The sequence below is a fragment of the Dromiciops gliroides genome, chromosome 1, assembly GCF_019393635.1.
Source record: "Dromiciops gliroides isolate mDroGli1 chromosome 1, mDroGli1.pri, whole genome shotgun sequence".
Lineage (NCBI taxonomy): Eukaryota > Metazoa > Chordata > Mammalia > Microbiotheria > Microbiotheriidae > Dromiciops > Dromiciops gliroides.
This window is the reverse complement of record NC_057861.1, coordinates 133,237,807-133,255,647: the sequence shown is the minus strand read 5'-3', so window position 1 is coordinate 133,255,647 and position 17,841 is coordinate 133,237,807. Positions and strand designations below refer to the sequence as shown.

Below are 17,841 nucleotides of genomic sequence, written 5' to 3'. Positions count from 1 at the left end.
CTTCCAGGACTGGCCAGTCCATCATTATACTGTTATTAACTATATTTATACTTAAATTAAGAAAGAGAATAAAAAAAACCTATAGCAAATGCTTTTAACATGTTAGAATTGCTTATTGTACTCCCAAATTATAGAAATTCTAAATTTCTTGAGCTCTTGGCTACTGATTTCAGAGAATATTCCCCTCACTTGTAAGACTGAACTTTTACAAAAAACAAAAATAAAATTACATTTGAATGCCTTACTCTATAAAAAGCATATGCACTATATGTGAATTGCTCACATTATGAATTATTAAAGTTCAAACTAGTAATTGGAGAAATGAGGATAATAATTATACATATATAGATGTAAAAAAAAAGTCTCTATAAATTTCGCACAGTTTTGACATATAATAACTCATTTGACCTTCACAGCAAATTTGTAAAGTAGGCAGAGGAGGAATTATTTTACAGATGAAAAAATTGAAGTGCAGAAAGGTTGAATCACTTGCACACGGTCATAGAGCCGAGGCTTGAACCCATGTCTTCCCCTTTGCATTTCAGGAAGTAAGGTATTTCTCCAAGGGGTTACTCTAAGGTTTTTTGTTTTGTTGTTTTGTTTTGTTTACTTAAGTAGTTGGAGTGACTCGACAGGTTTAGAGGTCTTCATAAAGGAATGTCTTAAGCAAGAATCCGTATGATTTGCAAACCCGCTATTTTCCCCAAATAGGTGTCAATGGTTGAATCAAACTGTTGACCACTCATGCATGGTCATCCAGTAAGCCTTGTTTCTGTTTTTGAAACCTGTGAGGTAGAAGAGGGGAGGTAAAACGAGGAGAGGGAGAGGGGAAACTGAAGGGAAGACTTAATTTATAGGTCAGTTACCCAGAGACATAAGAACCATTGTATATCCAGTTGTGTGCGTGTGTATTTTTGTGTTGTGTGTGTATGTGCACGCGCGCGAGTGAACGCGCGAGGTAAAATCACGTGTGGACTTAAGACTCATGATCTGCAGACAGATCCGGCTTCTACCCCCCCCCCCCCCCCCCGCCACTAAAGAATTATAGTATTTCCTAGCATCCCCCCTCTCACAACCAGCCACACACCTGCCCTGCTTCTCCTCCTGTTAGGTTTCATTCCCGGCCTGAAGCAGACCCGCTCTTTTTTTCCCCTACCAGCTAAGGAAGAAGAGCAGGGTAGCCTAGTTCCTATGTGACTCCAGCAAGCTAAGCCGGTCTGCGCAGTTGTGAGGATAGGATTTAGAAGCGATTTCTGCAATGTCCGCAGCGCATCCGTGTTCACTTTCCGACACGGATGGGAATTCCCGGGGATTGGTATCTGTCAGTGGCTGGGGCCCCTGAATCGGGTGTGCTGGAGATCTGGGGCGGTATGGCAGGTGAGAGAGCCTGAACCTGGAGCCTGCGCTGGGGATGAATGTCTACCCTTCAGTGTAGGATTTTCAGAAAAGCAATTTGGGGGAGGGAGCTTGGTTGAGTTTATTTTCCACTGGGTGCTGAAGGGGACCTGAATCCTAGGCGCAAATGTCTCCCCGGAGCTCAGCAGCCCCAGCATTCCTGGGCTCCTGGGTTAGCAAGGCAGCCCGGAGCTCTGGGCTCCGCACAGTGTCAGAAGGAGGCGAGCGCTCTGCTGTGTCCTTTTAAGCTCCAGCTGTTCTTTCCGCAGGAACTATTTTTAGCTCGCCCATTCGCTCCCTCTCTCAGCTGTGGCAGCATCCGGATCGGTGTTTCCTCTCAGTAGCTCTTCACTTGCTTTCCTCATCAGCTTTGCCAATCCTCCACCACCTCCCCTCCAACTCCCCCCCCCCCCCCTTCTCGGCAGCTCTTGGTAGCTTCCACACAGAGAAGGTCAGAAAACTGAGCATGTCTGGATGTGCTCGGCAGCCACAGCGGCGGGGGCAGAGCGGGGATGCGTCAAGCTGATCCCATTCACGGGGAAGGGGCCTGAAGGAGCGCAGGGAGTGCGCCGCGCTCCGCCTCACCCAGCCAAGAGGGGCGCAATCGCCGCAGCCGCAGCTGCCGCCGCCTCCACCTCCACCTCCCAGCGACCGGCAAGTAAGTTTCTGAGGTTGCTGGGTGGTGGGGCGAGGGCTTGGCAGCCGGGTGAGTCCCGTGCCCTACAGCAGATGGATGCATGCCCGGGTTTGCGGCAGAGGAGGCGCGGCTGGCTGACTGGAGAGCTGGCATTGCTGCTCCGCTCTCCCCCTTTCCACTTCCTCCCTCTACCCCGTCCCTCTCCAAGCTCCGGGAGCACTTTGGCCAGTTTGGAGCATTAATGGGGATTGGGAAGGACTGGTTAGGGATGAAGTGCGGTAGAAAGGAAGAACAGTTAGAAGGGGGAAGGGAGCATGGGAGCCGGGGAGGGATGGTAGAGAAGAAGGACATCTGGAAAGGGGGGCACAACAGTACGGAGAAGGGACTGGTCGGGGAGTGAAACTGTGCGGGGCAGAAGAACTGGGTCTTAGGCAGGGACGCCTGGGCAGTGGGAGGAGAAGAGGGAAACCTGGGGGAAAGGTAAGGGACTGGATAACCGAACTGGGGCAAGGAGAAGCCAAGGAAGCCAGATTTGGAAGTCTGTGGATGGACAGGTGCAGAGGCAAAGGAGTGCTATGCTTGGAGGGGAGGCAGTGATTTTCCGAGGGGGAAATGAATGAGGAACGGAACGTGGAGAAGGTGGACCCGAATCCTAGCAAAGGAAGCTGGGAGAAGGGAATAAGTGGTAGGCAATGATCATGGGGGACAGCTAGGATTTCAGACCAGCGACTGGCTTTGTGGGACTTAGTGATGAAGAGAGGTTTGGGGAAATCACCGTTGGCCGAGGCTATAGGTGATAAAAACTGGCCGAAGTGAGGGGGCAGTGGGCGAGGAATTTGGAAAGTGGAGTAGGAAACGCATGCGGGGTGGGTGTGAGTTTGAGGAGGAGGGAGGTTGGATGCTCAAAAAGGTAATGAAGTAGGCTGGAGGGGAGGTATGGCTGGCTGGAGTGAAGAAGGAAGATCCCACCTCCCCTTGAATACTCGCCTAGTGTTTGTTCCAAGCTGAGCCATTCTACCTTATTCTTCTCCAGGTTTCACAGACCAGTTTGGCCACAACTGTATTCATCGATAGGGTTTGTTAATGTTGCTCATGGCCCCTTTAACTTGCCTTTGAAAGAGATGGCATTGTAGTTCATTTGAAAGGTGATGCTATGTCCCCCCCTCCCTGGAATCCCTCAGCCTATGGAGGTAGGGTAGGGGTAGTATTTGGTTTTTAAACATCAGAGTCCTCAGTCTGATTCTAAATCTTTTAGCTACTGAGTGGAGCTGAATGAACTCTGTGGCATGTAACTCTCAAGTCGTATGTATGTGTGTGTTGGGGGTGGGGAGAGTCTGACCGAGTCCATTTGCTGCACTCTCCATGTTAATGAGGTGTTCGACCAGGACATCATCATAAGAATAAGTCTTTTACATATTTCTGCCATCTGTTCCTCAGCTCACTCCCGCCTTCCCATCTTCTCTCCTAAAACACACACACCTGGAAAGTGATCATTCATTTCACTTTGGTGTGAGAACCAAGAAATAGCAGCTCTCTGTTCCTCACCACAAGGAGCAAACTAGGAACCTTGGATGGGATAGAGCTTCAGATGTAGTTCAAAGATCAGACTTCCTGGCCTTGTCCCCTAGTCAGTCCCTAGGTGCTAACTAGACTGAGGGGAGGCTACCTATTGGCTTTTTGACAGGTATCTTAACAGGAAGGGGAGTGGCCTACACTGAGACTGTTATGCCTGGCTGTGTTCTATCTGTGCGGGGCCTTCTGTTTCTCCCTTTAACCTCCTCCTCTCCCCCCAAAAAGAACCCCCAAACTTGGCAGAATCATTTCTACCCAGAAGCTTTTATACATAGTAAAATTCTTCCAGATGGTTGGTGACCTTCCTCCAAAACTCAAGGAAGCATACTATTAGAAAAAACAAAACAAAACAAAACAAAAAAACCTTATCATTGAAATGTGGTATCCAGAACAAGGTGGGGGTAATGTTTCTACTGTATGTTATACTAGTCGGGTATTAGCTGGAGTATTCACTTCTGGACTATACCTTTTAAGAAGAGTGTTTACAAGCTGATGAAAGACTTGAAAACCATGTTTATGTTTAGCAGAGAAGATTACATATAGAGGCAGCCTTAAAATATGAGTAGTTTTGGAGGGCAGAACAAGGTATAGTTGGAAGTTTCATGGCCGTACATAAAGATTCAGGGAAGAACCTTTAGGCTTTTTGAAAACAGAATGGTTTACTCTGTGCGAAAGCACACTCTTATCATGGAAAGTACAAACAGACTCTTTTATACCACTTGTCCAGGATGCTGTGGAGTGCATTTCTGTATTTGTTGCGAAGTGAGGTTAGCTGTCACATCCCTTCTGCCTTTTAAGAGTCCCATTTGGTATCATCGAAGAAACTCAGACCTCAATTTTCCGGGCTGTTCTTACTCTCATTGTCCCGAATTTACTCAAATAAACAATAGCAGCAACAACAAAAACAGTGTGTCTTCCCTTGTTTTAGGTTTTCAGGGGAAAAGAGGGAAATGAATGTACTAGATGAAAATGAAGTACACCTCAGTGTAATAGAGGGCTGGCCATGGAATCAGGGAGATGTAGATTCAAGTTCCAAATGGAACATGTATGGTGGTGTGACCTTAGGCAAGTCATTTAACTTCTTACTACCCTAGACAACTCTATAAGACTTTAAGTTATAGATGAGTTTCATTTTGCCTGTAGTCATCAATCAGATCTGCCTTCCTCTTCACAATTAAAGAAAACAATAACAAATCAAATGGAACCAATTTGTGGGAACAGAAGTCTTTTTTTTTAATTTGCATTTCTGATTCGCTTAAATAAAGCAAATCTGTGAAATGCAAAATTACAATTTTAACACTTATTTTCTTTCTTGATATTTAAAATACTAATACTTCAGTCTTCATTTCCCAGCTAACAGAATTTTGACCTGTTTCTAAGAGGAGGCCTGTAACTGGAAAGCTTTTACTTGGATGACTCTTTGATGTTTATGTTCTTTGCCAAGGTACTGAGGTTCCTCAAAAGTCTTTGGAGCAGTGGTAGGTAGCTCCTGTAACTTTTGTTTTTTCTATAGGAATATTCCCACCGAGTATTTATTTGTGAATGTGTATTATATGTTTTCGTGTGGCTGTGTTATTTTTTTTAAATGAGTGACATGCCCTGTGTGACTCTGGGCAAAATACCTTAGCCTCTCTGTGCCCCAGTTGCTTCATCCATAAATGAGGGGGTTGAACCATCTGACTTCTGAATCTATGATCCAGTGAAAGTAATGTCAGGTTTACACTCTAGTCAAAATGAAGTGCTTACTGCCACCCATTCTTGTCTTAACATTTCTTCTTTCTAGGCATTTGCCCATGATCTATCCTATCTAAACCCTGAATCAAACTCCCTACCCTATTCCCCATCTCCACCTTTTATGATCCTTCGAGGCCCAACTCAGATGTCCTTTTCAAGCCTTTCTAGATCTCACCTCCTAACTGAAATTATCCTGCCTTCCTTGAATATCTCATTTCCTTCTATTTGAGCTTTCCTATGTTATTCAAATATATGTGTATTTGTATATGTTTATATGTGTACATTTGTATTCCTGTAATATAATCATATCCTAATGCCTATGATAGATGTATTATCATTCTGTATGTAACTGTCTCTTCCTATGACTAGACTAATTGACATTAGGGACTGTGCCTTTTTTTCACCTTTGGATCCCTAGGGCCTAGCATGGCACCTGACACCTACAAGGTGCCTAATAAATGGTTATGGAATTGATGGGTAGCCAATGAGGTATCACTTAATCTTTGGGGAAAGGAGCAGGCCTGGTCTTTTGGGCCAAGGATAAGGTGGTTTCAGTCATATCATTCACACTAGGAAAGTGTGTTCCCAAATAACTTATTAATTATGATGCTTTCTTTACATTAGCTGGGAAAGAACACTCAGTCTTGAGTTGGAAAAGACCTGAATTCTAGTCCTCTCTCTGATGCTTACTAGTTTTGTCATCCTTGGAAAGTCATATCCTGTCTCTGGACTTGTTTCCTTGTCTATAAAATGGCTTCCCCCAGAGTTGAAGGAGGTTCTTAAAGAACTATCAGAAATAACAACAACAACAATTTATTTGGCCCTTCAAGGTTTACAAAGCAGTTTACAGGTATCTCGTTTATCCTCATATCAACCCTGGGAGGTAAGTGCTATTACTCTCTCCATTTTATAGATGAGAAAATAGAAGTCCTGAGCTTTGCCTAAGGTCATACAGCTATTAAATGTCTGAGGCTAGATTTGAACTCAGATCTTCTTGACTTCCAGTCCAGCACTCTATCCACTGCACCACTTTTCAGTCACTTAACTATTTTTGTTACGTCATTGCTATGCTAAATACTAAGGTTACTTTGATGGATATGATAAAGGGGAGAGGGAGATAACAAGCATTTATTAGAGCCTACTATGTGCTAGGCACTGTGCCCTCCTTTCCCAAATGTGCATCTTTTACCTTTGACACTGCTTCTAGTCTGCAGTTCTCATTGGTATTGTGCTGGGGTTTACTTATGCTCACTATATATCTCTTCATTGCCCCCTTGACCAGCAATTTTAATTCTTCAGAATCTCACAACCATAAGCTATCCCTGAGAGAATAGTGTTGTTAAAAAGGATGGGCCTTGTGGGGCAGCTAGGTGGTGCAGTGGATAGAGCTCCTGCCCTGGATTCAGGAGGACCTGAGTTCAAATCGGGCCTCAGACACTTAATACTTACTAGCTGTGTGACCCTAGGCAAGTCACTTAACCCCAAGTGCCTCACCAAAAAAAAAAAAAAAAAAAGGATGGGCCTTTTCCAGTGACAAGCTGGGTCATTGAAAGCACTGTACAATTTCTGAAATGCAATTCAATCTCCTGTCCTCATCCTTCATTCAAGGCCCAGTTTATTGTGCATTTGCCGTGTTTGTACTGTGGGCTACCTATATAAATGCATGTCATTGGCTAGAGAATAAGAATCTTCATCCACTAGATTTTCACTATGTGAATAGTTCAAAATATTTTGAATAATCATGGATCTCATTTAGGAGACTCAGCACAGTTCCAGGGCTTGACCCAATCAGCACAACATCACCTTTGAACATCTTGGTACTCATAGCTTGCATGCCCTCCATGAGAGCAGGAAACAACTTTGGTGAGCATCTTACTTCATTTGATATTAATCATCAGAAAGTCACTGAACAAAGTTAACTCTTTTCACGGAACCTTGCACTATTTTAGCATATGAATGGGAAAGAGATAACTTGCTCTATCAAGTCATGTGTTCTCTTTTAGCCAAGGAATAAGCATTGTGGGATCCTGTATTCTCTATACCTCTCAGTCAGTTCTGTTACTATAAAGATGTTGTCTTTTGTAAATTATCTTCTGTGAACAACTTGCTTATTCCTTTCACATTCCTTTATCAAGGATGCTGTCCATGTATATGTAATTATTCTCATAAAGATAATTTTTAAAGCTGGTCAAATTAAGAAGTTATTGATATTTTCTGAATCATAATTTATGGTAATTTTTATCACAACTTTTAAAAACTTTTATTATTCTCTCAGTTTTCATATGTGCCCTGAGAATTGATGCTTCAGCTTCTTCAAAACTGTGTTTCATCAACACAGGATGGGTCTGTGTGTCCTTATTCTGGTTTAGCTACTCTTTCTCTTTTTCTCACAATACTATTTCTACTCCTTCATACAACACATCTGAGACAATGATGTTAGAATCTAAATGTGATGGTCCTACTTTTATTTATGAAGAAAAAAAATTTATTATAGAAAACTGGATAACTTTCTTATTTTTCAAGTATATGTTAATTTCTATCCAGTTTCATCTTTAGCCATTCTTAGGATAATATGCCTTAACTGTTTCTCTATAACCTTGTTTTTCCAGATATAGATTCTCATAGTTTGAGCCTATATTGCATATTTTCTTCCCCAATCCTTCTCTGTAATATTTTCCCAAATTAGTTTATCTTCTAAACTGTTGTTACCTGTGGCTGCCATGTTTTCTCCATGTTGCAAGGAGATTAAATATTTCCTAACTGAAGTGATTTCTAGGCACTTTTGGTCTCTTTGTTGTGGTGATTGATTTCTGCTAAGCTTCCTTAGGAAAGAGTGGTAGTCTGTGCCAATATCTATTCTTTTATTTAAGCATTAAGATTGATTCCTTTTTTAGCACTACTAACTTGCTTATAAACAGCTCATATTGGAACTATCTAAATGCCCTCAATAGCTATTAATTTTTCTGGGTAAGTATTGATTTTTACCTTGCTTTAACAAGTCAGTGGTCTGATGGTACACTGGCAGTTGATTCAGAAGTCACCCCCATATAAGTAACCAGTCTTTCTTGAATATTAAAATTTCATCTGTTTTCTTTTGTGATATTACTCAGTGCTAACCATGTGACAGTACAAGCTGACTCTATCTATTCCTGAAGAAAATGTTCACAATAAATGGGTGTGAAGCTTCTGTGAGGTATACAAGACTTTGACTTCTTTTATTTCTTGAGCCATGTTTTCCAATTTTTGTCTCTGTTCTCTCTTTTGCTCACCTTTTTGTTGCAGTGAATGGGTATTAAATTTAGGAACCTGAAGTCTTTCTTTAAAAATTTGGATTTAAGGGGCAGCTAGGTGGCACAGTGGATAGAGCACCGGCCCTGGAGTCAGGAGTACCTGAGTTCAAATCCGGCCTCAGACACTTAATATTTACTAGCTGTGTGACCCTGGGCAAGTCACTTAACCCCAATTGCCTCACTAAAAAAAAAAAATTAAAAAAAAATTTGGATTTAATTTGGAGGGGTTCATAAAATGCCCATCAAGTCAAAATTATCTATTTCTTCATTTTCTGCAACTTATTTTGGCACATAAGCTGAAATTATCTTCATGGCGGTATTTTTGAAAATAGCAGTGCAATTTGAGAAGACTAAGTGGACCTTGAGGAGATGTTTCTTGTTGTCTTAATATTATTATTGTCTGTTCTTCATTTCTGAAGAGGATCATGACATTGGGTGACTTGCGCCAAATTGGATATTTTATGAGAGGGAGGGCTGTGCAAGGTCACCAACCTCACTTTCTTCTCCAGAGCCATCTGAGTCCACTGGTGAGACATATATCAGGATGACTGGAGATGGCCCCGGATGTTTAAGGCAATTGGTGTTAAATGACTTGCCCAGGGTCACACAGCTAGTAAGTGTCTAAGATGAGATTTGAACTCAGGTCCTCCCAACTTCAGGGCCAGTACTCTAACCAGTGTACCACCTAGCTGCGCATGCCTTAATATAGGCAGTAAAAATGATTCCTTAAATGGCCCTTTAAGTTGAGCTGCAAACAATTCTTCCATTTATTTGTCTTCTGACTTCGTTTGTACAAGAATGTCAAGACCAATATGATTAATTTTCTCTTTATCAACTTCTTGGTCTTGGGACAAGAATCTTACATTTAGAATAAGATTCAATATTCAGGGGTGGCCTAAAAACTATGATGTGTAGCACCCTCAGTCTCTCCTGCTCTTTTGCCCCTGTCATTACAGAAGCTGTAGAAGGCCATGCAGTACCACGGGCCATTTTGTCTTTTTCTTCGTTTTATGGATTGGGACAGCAAAAGAATTCATCACCACGTGACCAGCTTACAAATGATGAGCCTCTACCTCCTTACCTAAGCTGGGTCTGGAAAAACAGCCTCATTCATTAGCTGGTACTAAAAATATTTTAAGTGCCCTGATGCACATAATAGTACTTGGAGGCTTTGAGCGTGTTAGGCACCTGTCAGTGTTTGCTCTTCTTTGCAGAATTCTTTGAGTGCCCAGGATCCCTCTACATGACTGGGGCATTGAGATGGGACTTTTGCAGAGACAAATCATATAGTATCCTTGTTCCTATGTCCTTGTCCCCAACAGCACTTAACAATAAAAGGTTTTATATTTGGCATAGAGGACAGTGCCTCTGCAATGAGATAGTGAGAGGATATGGTTTGAGAGTGAGGGTGATCTTCCCAATGAATAATAGTTCATGGAACATAGTTATCCCTTAATAAATGCATGTTGACTGGCCAAATGACAAAATGTTGGAAATTTTTCACGGGTACTCCAAAAAAAAAAAGGCTGATGTTTGAGATTTAGGGATGGTCATAATTATTCTATTTTGGTTTGTTAATCTGTGCATCAGGGTAAACAGCATGAACTTCCCTTTTTTAAGTAGCAGTGTTTTAAAAGACAGAAAGATTATATTGCATTTATTCTCAGAGGTGACAGGCTACATAAATAAATGTTTTATCCAGTGAAAGGTTGGATTGAATCAAGTAAAATGTTAGAGAACATTCAAAACATAAATACTTATTAGATTCCACATAAAATCCTACAAAATTAGAGAGTATTTCTAGAAGTATGCAGAAGAATATTAAGGACGCTGTGTAATTTTCATATGTTTTGTTTCCATTTTAATTTGACAACATGACACATATCGGAAACAAGCCTTACCAGCTTGTAGCCCAGCAATAAATTCACTGGAGAGAAAGAACAATAGAATAAGTTCAGCATGTAATAAGATCTCTGTGCTACTCTTATGCCACTTTTTGCATAGAGCTCAAAGCACTTTATAAATAAAAGTAAATCATATACTCTTAATTTGAAAAGGATCTGAGAGAATAGGCCTATCCCATTTTATAGATGAGGAAACTGAAGCCCAAAGAGTGAATTCTTCAAGCCCATATAGAGAGAAGAAAAGGAGGGAGTAGAAGCTAGTTTTCTGACTCCTAACTACCATTTATTTGTTGTTGTTCAGTCGTTTCAGTAGCATCTGACTCTTTGTGACCCCGTTTGGGGTTTTCTTGGCAGAAATATTTGAGTGGTTTGCCATTTCCTTCTCTAGCTTCTTTTCTTTTCTTTTTTTTTCCTTTTCCTTTTTTTTTTTTTTTTTTTTTTTTTTTGCAGGGCAGTGAGGGTTAAGTGACTTGCCCAGGGTCACACAGCTAGTACATGTCAAGTGTCTGAGGCCAGATTTGAACACAGGTTCTCCTGAATCCAGAGCCAGTGCTTTATCCACTTGTGCCACCTAGCTGCCCCCAATCTGGCTTATTTTTCAGATGAGGAAACTGAAGCAGACAGGGTTAAGTGACTTGCCCAGGGTCACACAGCTAGTAAGTGTATGAGACCAGATTTGAACTCACTAAGATGAGTCTTCCTGACCCCAATCCTGTCATTCTGTCCACTGTACTGCCTTGCTGCCCATGCCCATGCCCATGCCCATTTAGACCATTATGATATAGTTCTCTAAAGTAGAAAGAAATCAGCTTTCAAGTTGGACAGTTAGGAAACTGAGTTCCAGAGAGAGTGAAATGACTTGATAGCTGTTTTCTGCTTCGTACTCTGTGGACTTAGGACTATCTGTGCTTCTGAATCCTAATTGAAGGAGTATCTTTATTGATATTTTCCTTAAAATCATTAATCATATAAAGTTGAGCTAGGCCTCAGAGGTCACTTAATTTAGCCCATTCCTGGGAAAAGAAATGCCTTCTATAAGATACTTGACAAGTGATCATATTTTTTTCCCTAATAATCAAGCACTCTAATACAGGTGATTCCTTTGCCAAAGGGACAAGATTGCTAGCAAAAACAATGCTTTATTTAACTCTCATCTTTCAACCCTTTTCCACTACTAAGGTGAGACAAAATAATCTTTAGTAAAGCATTAAAACTTGACATTTCTTCTAAACGCTCAACTTACATTTCAAATAACCTTCTGGACCTGTCCACTGATACAGCCTGATGAAACCTCAAATCTAAACTGACCTTATACTTTCCCTACTATTTGTTCTTCCTCTTTTAGTTTTTGTTATTGTTGTTGTTAATGGCATCATTCCACTCACTCTGCTTTGTTCCAAGCCTTTCTTTTATCTTTGGCTCTTCCTTCCCTTTTACCTCCCATATCCAATTATTTGCTAAGTCCTACTGATTCTACAAGCCTCTCATATTTGTCTTTTCCTTGTTATATCACTTACTTGGTCTTTACGATAATATCCTAACATATCTTCCTACTTCTGTTTAACCCTGGATTATTGTTTTCACTTGCTTCTGTTTCTTGATTATCTAATTTGTCTCATTTATTCACTTCTATTTTTTTTAAACTGGAATCAAATAATTTTAATGAGTATTGTTTTATAATATAAAGTCTGGTGATGTTATCCATTTACAATTTCTTTATTATTTTAACTTGAAATTCTAGACCTCTTGTTCTTCCAAATTAATTTTATTATTTTATCTGGTTCTAAAATATAACCATTAAGTAATTTGATTGATATAGTATTAAATCTGGAAATCAGTTTTATGTCATTTTATTCATTATCAGCACAACCCAACTATGAGCAATGAATATCTTTCTAATACTTTGTCTCTTTTTATTACTTATGAGTGTTTTATAGTGGTGTTTATATAAATAAGTTAACTCCCAAATAGTTTATACTTGTGGCTATTTGAATTTAATTTGTCTTATTGTTTCTTGACTTTTCTTAGTACTGTATAGAAATTCTGATTTTTGTGCACTTACCTACAGATTTGCTGTAATTTTTAATCATCTCAGTAATTTACACTATAGTGTAATCTGTAAATAGAAATAGCCTTGTCTTCTCTTTAGTGATGTACTTATTATGTATTCTTTTGTTTGTGTGTATATGTGTGTATTTATCCTTAGAAGTCTATAAGTTCCACAAAGGCAAAGAGAGCTTTTTTAGCTAAACTTTTTCTCTTTCCTAGCACAGAGAACACTGTTATATGCATGGTCTATGCTTAATAAGTGGTTGTTGAATTGTATTGTTCACATCTTTATTGTCATTTTTCCCCCCACAATTAAATGATCCTACTGCGGTGACGTGCTGCTGGATATAAATGGAATAATGATGAGACCTTGGACAATAAGACTGCTGTGTATATGGAAAGGGAAGAGAAATTTAATTGCTATTCAAAACAGTGGCAAATGTTAGGAATCTTTATACATTATGTATCTAAATTAATGCAGTGATGAATTATAGAATTATAATAACTTCACAAGTGTTAGCTTTCTTGGATACTTTGTCTTATAAAACCAAGCTGAAAATCTACTTCCACCAAAATATAGAAGAGTCAAAAGATATGACTTGAACCCTGAACTTACCACAATGATCAAAATTTGGTTGGAAGAATACCAGAAGGAAGGGGTGGGGGTGGGAATGGAGAAGAAATAATTCCTGTAACTCTTACCAGGATGGAGCAAAAACTGAAGGAGAGTGGGACTTCAATTCCTTGTTCAGAGAATTTTTGTTTGTTTGTTTTGTTCTGTGAATGGGTTTCCCTGTCTTACCCTGGCTATAAGTGCAGTGACCACTTACAGTTCTGACCCCACCACGGATCATCTGGGAAACTTTGACCCCTCTCTGTTCCCATCCTGGGTTTGTTCCAGTTCCCCCAACCCCAACTCCCATTTCACCCCAACACACAGCCTGGGGAGGCAGGAGGTCACTATAATGGTTCAGGACAGTTCGGACACTTGATTGGCTTTAGCACTTTAGTTACTGCAGCTCAGAATTCCCAAATTCAAGTGATCCACTAACTTCAGCCTCTCCTTATATTGGAGATTATGGGTATAGCTTGGAAGGATTTTGATTTGACTTGATTTCTGAGAAGGGCAAAGATAACTACATATAGCATCCTTACCATGTTGCCTCTTCTTTTCTCTCCTCATATAATTCAAGGGAGGATGAAAAAATATATATGTATGTATATATGATTATATATTATATTGTATTAAATATAATTCAATTAGTCTTCAAGCTATTGTCAGGAATGACAATAGAATTATTTCATTAAACAGGTCAAAGTTTTACAGTAAGCTGTTTCTCACTTATTAAGACTCCATTCGTGCAACAAATAAAATAAAAATTCCTGATCTTACAGATGAATGATTTCCTTTGTGCTTCCATATAACTTAATCAAATGAGTCCCTTCAGGAGTCCAAGTGTTAATGCTTAGGTGAGAATACCTAATGACCAGATTTACCTGGATCTTTGAGATGAGGTATGTGGAGAATAACTAGGAGCTGTCTTTTCAGGCACTTTTGGTTGGCTGAATCAGATCTGAAAATTTCTTGAACCTTTTAGTTCACCATTCATTCCATGGAAGATTCTCTCTTATGCTTTCAGCAGCAGCTGTTCTACACTTTCACCAAATTACCTTTATCCTCACATTTCTGCCCACTTCATTTTGTATCAGTTCATATAGGTCCTCTCAGGTTTTTTCTGAAACCATGCTGATCACCATTTTTTATAGCACAGTAATATTCCATCACAATTGTATACCACGACATGTTCAGCCTTTCTCCAATTGATGGGCATCCCTTCAGTTTCCAGTTCTTTGCCGCTACAAAAAAAAGTGCTATAAATATTTTGTACAAATAGATCATTTTCCCTTTTCTTTGATCTCTTTGAGATATAGATCTAGGTATTTTAATATCATATATAAACCAATGGAGCACTGAGCTTGCCCATTTGCTATCCCTCACTCTCACCAGATGACTGGCCCACTTTCCTTTCTGTTCCTACATCTCCTAGATGATATCTTTATATATATACACATATATATATATACATACATACATACATACATACACACACACACACACACACACACACACACACACACACACACACACACACACACACACACACATATATCCTCCTGGACCTGTTCCTAGATTCCCATTTCAAAACCATGACTCTGCCATTGCCTTCCTCATGTTGCAATTTTGCTTAGCATTTGGGACCTTTTTGCCCTGGAACATCCAGCCATTCCCATGGCCTCAACCTGGAGCATTCCACTACCATCTTAGCCTCCTTCTCCTACTGGTGAGTTCCAACCTGGGCCTTCATTTTGGGCAGAGGCCCAGGTAGCCCAATAGCTATACCCTCTGACTCAGCTTCCAGATTTGTGGATTTTGACACTATGTGTTCCTAGAGGTACCTTCCTTTTCCCCTTCCACTTTCTGGCAGCTAAATTTACAGATAAGGAAATGGAGGCAAATAGTGTTAAGTGATTTGCCCAGGATACATAGCTACTAAGTGTCTGAAGACAGATTTGAACTCAGGAAGGACTCCAGACCTGACGCTTTTGTCCACTGCACCATCTAACTGCCTTGTAGTCATTAAGATGTGAATTCAAATTCAGCCTCAGACTCTTACTGCCTTTGTAACCCCAGGCAAGATGTTTAACCTCCGGTTTCCTCTGTTTCCTTAATCACAAAATGGGGGTGATAACAGTATCTACCTTACAGGCTTTTTATAAAACCCATAGAGCTCTATAAAATGCGAATTGTTATGTATGCTATTAGTAGCAGTAGTGAGCATGAAATAATGTTCACATATATGTAGCATGTAAAGTTTTACAAAACTTTATCAAAAAAGAAGAATAACAACCTTGTGATATTTTTCACTTGGCAGAGCCTGCATCACAGCAGAATATATATATTTTTAGTAACTGGTTTTCTGATATCCAAAAGTATATATTTTTTCTCTCTCTTCCCAGCCTGTTTGGCCAGTCAAAGATAAATGTTAATATACTTATAATCAAACTCTATTTCGATATTCTTTGTTGTTTGTTGGTGATAGGGTCCTCTGCCTTTACAACATCATTTGCTTTATGGGAGACAGTATGATTTCTCATATTATTGCTTAGTTGACTCTAATTACAATGCAAAGTGGCTACTTCCTGACAATTTAGAGAAGAACCTTTATCCACTTTTCATGCATCATTTTTATTTTCAGTCAAGAGGGTCATTTCCAGACTTGAGTGTCTCATCCTCTTCTAAGCCCTTGTCTCTCTATTTTGATGTAGATATTACATTGGAGTCCTTTCATCACTACATCCTGACTCCATTATGCTCAATAAATAGATGTCTACAGTGTTCTAAATAAACGTCCCAGAAAGTGGTTAAAGAGTTAGATATTGCTGTAGAATACTGGATGGCCCTTTGTCCTGGATCCCTTTGACAATCCAAAACCTATAACCCTCTTCTCCAAATAATGGTGTTTGGGTTTTTTCCTTAATTTAAAAAATATATATTTTTAAATTTTTTCAAATAATGTTTTTAAGTGCCTGAAGTAAAGTGGATGAGAAGGAAACAAATTATACTGACGTAGAGATTCCATTTTCCCATCCAGGTTCACCGACCCCCAGAAATTTATCCAGAAACCTCCAACAGCTCCCCCCCCCACCTGTAGAATAGAAATAATAATGGTTGTTCTGCCAACTTCACAGGATTGCTTAAAGAAGATACTTTGCACTTTCAAAATATGTTTTGCTGTTATGAAAAATGCTTGGAGAATAATTAGAGATGTAGTAAAAGGAATAGAATTTCTTTTTAGTGCAATAGTTGTGCCAAGATACCAACTGTTGAACTAAAAATGAGAGAGGGAATTCTAAGACTCTAATCAAAATTCTTTCCCCTTGATTTATTTTCAGGTCTTTTAATAGATCATTGTGAAAATGTCCCAAGTGAGTATCACACATTTAACTGAAGAGTAATGTTAACTGCCATTATGTATAGCCCTTAGTAAAAGACAGTATAGTTTTCATCATTCATCTCAGTAGTTTCATGACTTCTTGTATGGATTTTAATATTAGTTTGGAAGGTTCTTGTTTCAGATAAGGAATTATAAAACTAAAGTATTTTTACATTTATAGCAACTTTCATGGTAACAGGAATCTGTAAGTGACTTACTGGAAAGCTGTAATGATTTCAGTGAAATGATTGTGTCTTGGTCCAGTGACTTTGCCCTTTCCTAATGCTATCTCGAGTTATTTAATCAAATTGAGGGGGGAAAATCAGACAAAATTATAGAAAAAAACTCCAAAAAATCCAACTAACCATGAAAGTGATCATTACTTGCTGCTGTGGTGGGGCAGAAAAGTGGGATTGGAATAAAGGCTGCTTGAAGGCAGAGCCTCATAAAGCAGACATTGCACTGCAGAAACAACGGTGAATTTGGAGATGGTCCACCAAAGGCTCAGATCCCAGGCCTGCTGTTTACTGCCTGTACAACCTTAGGAAAGCCTGTTAACCTCTCTGGTCCTCAGCTTCCTCACTTATAAAATGAGGGAATTGGACTACATGGTCTCTGAGGTATTTTTCAGCTCTAGATCTGTGATTCTCCTAAATCAGATTATCCTGATCTCTAAATGGTTGGGTGGGTAGAGTAAGTGCTGGACCTGGAGTCTGGAAGACCTGAATTCAGAGGCACTTAATAGCTGTGTGACCCTGGGCAAGAAACATAGCCTCCATCTGCCTAGATTTCTTCAATTGTTCAAAGAAGTTAATCCTCTGGGGCAGCTAGGTGGCACAGTGGATAAAGCACCGGCCCTGGATTCAGGAGTACCTGAGTTCAAATCCGGCCTCAGACACTTGACACTTACTAGCTATGTGACCCTAGGCAAGTCACTTAACCCCCATTGCCCTGCAAAAAAAAAAAAAAAAAAGTTAATCCTCCCAGGGTTGTTGTGAAGATCAAATGAGATATAGTTTGTAAAGCAGTTAGCACAGTACCTGACACATAGTAGGTAGTTCATTAATGTTTGTTTCCTTCCTTCCTAAACTACTAAGTAGGAGGGTATCTTTTCAAGTTGCAGAAACGTGTTTAAAGAATTCCAGTAGTATTCCCAAATACAGCTTGTGTGTGTGTGTGTGTGTGTGTGTGTGTGTGTGTGTGTGTGTGTGTGAGAGAGAGAGAGAGAGAGAGAGAGGAGGGGGGAGAGAGTGTGATTTATACGT

At 40.0% G+C, this 17,841-nt stretch overlaps 1 protein-coding gene across 2 annotated transcripts in view; it reads left to right on the top strand.

Moving 5' to 3' along the window:
* The first annotated feature begins 1,080 nt into the window (after positions 1 to 1,080).
* The window catches only part of OXR1 (oxidation resistance 1), a 585,179-nt gene continuing 568,418 nt past the window's right edge, over positions 1,081 to 17,841 (top strand). The window contains exon 1 of one of the 2 annotated variants that reach the window (XM_044002996.1): positions 1,081 to 1,377. The gene's annotated coding sequence lies outside the window, so the exon portion shown is untranslated. Of the gene's footprint in view, positions 1,378 to 1,441; positions 2,054 to 17,841 lie in introns of those variants that run through there. The other variant, XM_044002901.1, reaches the window with a different exon arrangement.